Consider the following 5,847-nt stretch of genomic DNA (forward strand, 5'->3'; position numbering starts at 1 on the left):
AACATAATAGTGTGAGAGTCCAGTCCATAGTGGATCTAACATAATAGTGAGAGTCCAGTCTATAGTGGATCTAACATATTAGTGAGAGTCCAGTCCATAGTGGATCTAACATAATAGTGTGAGAGTCCAGTCCATAGTGGATCTAACATAATAGTGAGAGTCCAGTCTATAGTGGATCTAACATAATAGTGAGAGTCCAGTCCATAGTGGATCTAACATAATAGTGTGAGAGTCCAGTCCATAGTGGATCTAACATAATAGTGTGAGAGTCCAGTCCATAGTGGATCTAACATAATAGTGAGAGTCCAGTCTATAGTGGATCTAACATATTAGTGAGAGTCCAGTCCATAGTGGATCTAACATAATAGTGAGAGTCCAGTCCATAGTGGATCTAACATAATAGTGTGAGAGTCCAGTCCATAGTGGATCTAACATAATAGTGTGAGAGTCCAGTCCATAGTGGATCTAACATAATTGTGTGAGAGTCCAGTCCATAGTGGATCTAACATAATAGTGTGAGTCCAGTCCATAGTGGATCTAACATAATAGTGTGAGAGTCCAGTCCATAGTGGATCTAACATAATAGTGTGAGAGTCCAGTCCATAGTGGATCTAACATAATAGTGAGAGTCCAGTCTATAGTGGATCTAACATATTAGTGAGAGTCCAGTCCATAGTGGATCTAACATAATTGTGTGAGAGTCCAGTCGATAGTGGATCAAACATAATAGTGTGAGAGTCCAGTCCATAGTGGATCTAACATAATAGTGTGAGAGTCCAGTCCATAGTGGATCTAACATAATAGTGAGAGTCCAGTCCATAGTGGATCTAACATAATAGTGAGAGTCCAGTCCATAGTGGATCTAACATAATAGTGTGAGAGTCCAGTCCATAGTGGATCTAACATAATAGTGTGAGAGTCCAGTCCATAGTGGATCTAACATAATAGTGAGAGTCCAGTCCATAGTGGATCTAACATAATAGTGTGAGAGTCCAGTCCATAGTGGATCTAACATAATCGTGTGAGAGTCCAGTCCATAGTGGATCTAACATAATAGTGTGAGAGTCCAGTCCGTAGATCTAACACAATAGTGTGAGAGTCCAGTCCATAGTGGATCTAACATAATAGTGTGAGAGTCCAGTCCATAGTGGATCTAACATAATATTGTGAGAGTCCAGTCCATAGTGGATCTAACATAATATTGTGAGAGTCCAGTCCATAGTGGATCTAACATAATAGTGTGAGAGTCCAGTCCATAGTGGATCTAACATAATAGTGTGAGAGTCCAGTCCATAGTGGATCTAACATAATAGTGAGTGTCCAGTCCATAGTGGATCTAACATAATAGTGTGAGAGTCCAGTCCATAGTGGATCTAACATAATAGTGTGAGAGTCCAGTCCATAGTGGATCTAACATAATAGTGTGAGAGTCAAGTCCATAGTGGATCTAACATAATAGTGTGAGAGTCCAGTCCATAGTGGATCTAACATAGTAGTGTGAGAGTCCAGTCCATAGTGGATCTAACATAATAGTTTGAGAGTCCAGTCCATAGTGGATCTAACATAATAGTGTGAGAGTCAAGTCCATAGTGGATCTAACATAATAGTGAGAGTCCAGTCCATAGTGGATCTAACATAATAGTGTGAGAGTCCAGTCCATAGTGGATCTAACATAATAGTGTGAGAGTCCAGTCCATAGTGGATCTATCATAATAGTTTGAGAGTCCAGTCCATAGTGGATCTAACATAATAGTGTGAGAGTCAAGTCCATAGTGGATCTAACATAATAGTGAGAGTCCAGTCCATAGTGGATCTAACATAATAGTGTAAGAGTCCAGTCCATAGTGGATCTAACATAATAGTGTGAGAGTCAAGTCCATAGTGGATCTAACATAATAGTGTGAGAGTCCAGTCCATAGTGGATCTAACATAATAGTGAGAGTCCAGTCCATAGTGGATCTAACATAATAGTGAGAGTCCAGTCCATAGTGGATCTAACATAATAGTGAGAGTCCAGTCCATAGTGGATCTAACATAATAGTGTGAGAGTCCAGTCCATAGTGGATCTAACATAATAGTGTGAGAGTCAAGTCCATAGTGGATCTAACATAATAGTGAGAGTCCAGTCCATAGTGGATCTAACATAATAGTGTAAGAGTCCAGTCCATAGTGGATCTAACATAATAGTGTGAGAGTCAAGTCCATAGTGGATCTAACATAATAGTGTGAGAGTCCAGTCCATAGTGGATCTAACATAATAGTGAGAGTCCAGTCCATAGTGGATCTAACATAATAGTGAGAGTCCAGTCCATAGTGGATCTAACATAATAGTGTGAGAGTCCAGTCCATAGTGGATCTAACATAATAGTGAGAGTCCAGTCCATAGTGGATCTAACATAATAGTGAGAGTCCAGTCCATAGTGGGGCCAGCAGGAGACCATCTCGAGCAGAGATGTCCCCAACCGATGCACAGGCGAGCGGTCCACCCCGGGTCCCGACTCTGGACAGCCAGCACTACATCCATTGCCACCGAACCTGTGTCCTCCCCCCTCTGTTTAGTGCAGGGGTCGGCAACCCAAAACGTTGAAAGAGCCATATTGGACCAAAAATACAAAAAACAAATCAGTCTGGAGCCGCAAAAAATTAAAAGCCTTATATAAGTCTTATAATGAAGGCAACACATGGCGTAAGTGTCTATATTAGCTATAATAGCCTACTATCAAAATGAAGCAAATCTTTTTTAACAGAAATGTTGAAATGTAATATTTATTCTACACATTTTTACATATTAGAAACCATTAGTAAATCAGAGGCTACTCAGAAGGTGAGATAACTCCTGGAAATGACTGGCTTTAAAAAGCTATAGGTATAGATGTGTGTGTCCAAGTTAAGGTTGTCTTCTTTTAATAGATGTATTCCAGTCTTTGGCAAGCTAGGTAATGTTTGCTGTGGTCTGGAACAACATGGCACACAAACAACTTTAAGAAATGCAGCCAATATTACATACAGATAATGTGTCATGAGACCTGCAAAACTAAATTATATACAAAAAGGATAAGGTAAAGGATATTAAATAAGTTTAAATTAACCTACAAATGAGGCATAATGATGCGATATGTACTTACAGCTAGCCTAAATAGCATGCTAACATTGATTAGTCATGCACCAACCAAATATGCCTGATTAGCACTACGACAAGTCAATGACATCAACAAAGCGCACAGTATGAAAAGTTTGGTGGACAAAAAGAGAAAAAGAAGCAGTGGAATATTTCACATGTAAACAAACTGTTGCGTCACAGTCCACACTATGGGGAGTTCAAGAACCGCCAAAATTAGTAGGACAAAACAATGTTCACCAAATAGTGTCATCAGTGAAGCATACACACAAACATATTAAACAGTGGTAGTTCTAACAGTTGGGAAGGTTTGTGTCATGTTTGTCCTCAAACAGAAAAAAATTAACTTTTTGTTTTAGTATGTTTTTTATTTTCAATCATTTGTTAAAAAGGCTCCAGGGAGCCACTAGGGCGGCACTAAAGATCTGCATGCGCCTCGAGAGCCGTGGGTTGCTGACCGCCGGTTTAGTGCATAGATATACTCCTGGGGCCGTACTTATCAAGGTTCTTAGAATTACTCCTAAGAAGTCTGCTAAGAGTTGACTTAAGAGTAAATAAATTCTTCGCTGAAAGCTGCACTTAAAAGTTAGTTATCAAGCGTCTTACTCACACTTTCAGGGAAGTGTAGGACTGAATCTTAAGTGTCACACTCAGAGCTGAATTACGACATTACTATGTGCCGTAAACGGAATTTTAGGTGACGTCATTTCTGTGTCCATAGAAATGACCAATCACGAAAGGGAATCCCTTGTCTAAGAATAAAGAAATATCTTGGAAATATTTAAGTGGACAATGGGAGTGTATATTTTGACAATAAACAACAAAATAATACAAAACAAACTAGTCCCCGCCGGCACTCACGCTACCGCTCCCTCTCTTCTATCGCCCACACACTCACTGACGTCACTCACCTCACGGCCACACACATACGCTACTGTCATAACATTTTCTTTCCAATTCATTAATTAGGCAACTAATTTGAAACTGTTGTGGGTGGCTCTATATATACTAGCCCACTGCAGCCACATGCAGAAATCAACATGGAATCAAAAAGTATTAAATCTGTGACAAAAATAATATCCGCTCTGTCTAAACGATACTGTTTTATCAGCTGCTCGTCATAAAAAAAAACTAAACATTGTTCCGTTCCCTGAACGTTCGCGCACGTCTCTCTCGCCTCAGTGCCATCCCCTGCTGGCAACTCCTAACCACTTAAGACACCTCTGAAGGTCTCTTAAATATCGTGGAGAGTAGGAGGGATTCTTAGACTTAAGAACGTTGATAAAAAGCTTTTATTTTTAAGTTTGAGAGTAGGACTAAATTTCGCAAATTCTCAGGACTTAAGTGTAAAATGGCACTCTAAGAAGCTTGATAAGTACGGCCCCTGAGATCCAGCAAAAAAAAAAATGTCCACTGCACTGGACGCTCGTTCACATGAGGATATAGTGATGAGATGTGCCTGATTGAGGCCTAAACTAACCAAACTTCCAAGAACCCTTGCATTCATCAGCGAGAGTTTTCTGTGTAACCACAAGCCGTCGTCCATTTAGCTCGAGCCAGTGCCCCACACTGTCAAAATCAATAGAAGCTGCATTGCTTGAAAACATATTTGAATTGTCTAACGTGCATGATAATGAGGCCTGTGGATCATTGGCAACGATATGCTTTCTGTTGCTCTCTACCAGCTATGGCATTCACAGACATCTGTGCCACTGTCAAAGGTTCAGAGGTAGAATGCTAGAGTGGAAGTGCTATCCTAAGAGATCTATGCTGTTCTCCCTGGGAACAGCAAAAAGGGTTATTGTTAATATTTTTTTCCCGGGTGGATGCAGTGTTATGTCTGGCAGTTGATTCATAGGATTTACAGTCGTGGTCAAAAGTTTACAAACACTTGTAAAGAACATCATGTCATGGCTGGCTTGAGTTTCCAATCATTTCTACAAGTCTTATTTCTTTGTGATAGAGTGATTGGAGCACATACTTGTTGGTCACAAAAAACATTCATGAAGTTTGCTTCTTTTATGAATGTATTATGGGCAGTGTTGGGTTAGTTACTGAAAACCAGTAACTAGTTACAGTTACTAGTTACTTTATTTCAAAAGTAACTCAGTTACTTACACCAAAAATTAATGTGTTACTGTGAAAAGTAACTATTTAGTTACTTATTTGTTTCTTTTATTCTGGAGAATAATACAATCTGTTGATCAACTTGACGTTCATTTGCATCACTGAACTCTGCTAAGCAATGTGGTCTACATACAACACACAAAGACAAAGATATGTTTCAAAGGGCCAATCTATTTCAGGCCAGAACAAATAGACAACACTATTTTAAACAGCTGCAACATAATGGCACTTTAACTTTAACTTTAAGTAGATAGTATCTTCGATCCAAGACACAACTTACATTTAACTAAAATGTTATTTTCTTTGTGCTCGACAAAAGAAAAGTATTGAGAATGTCTCCATGTTAAGAAACTCGACTTCTGGCTTCGCCATGATGTCTTGTTAGTTGTTATGAGAGTAGCGTATGTGTGTGTGTGTGTGTGGCCCTTTCAGATATGACAGCATGTGAGGTGAGTGACGTCAGTGAGTGAGTGGGCGAGAGAGGTGAGCGAGCGGCAACAGTGAGTGCATGCAGGTGATCTAGCTTGGTGGATGGCTGCGTCCAATAAAGTCACAAAGTTGCAACAAACCGCCGGCCTCGTCATTCACCCTCAGCTGTAATG

The sequence above is a fragment of the Entelurus aequoreus genome, linkage group LG24, assembly GCF_033978785.1.
Source record: "Entelurus aequoreus isolate RoL-2023_Sb linkage group LG24, RoL_Eaeq_v1.1, whole genome shotgun sequence".
NCBI classification, from domain to species: Eukaryota; Metazoa; Chordata; class Actinopteri; order Syngnathiformes; family Syngnathidae; genus Entelurus; species Entelurus aequoreus.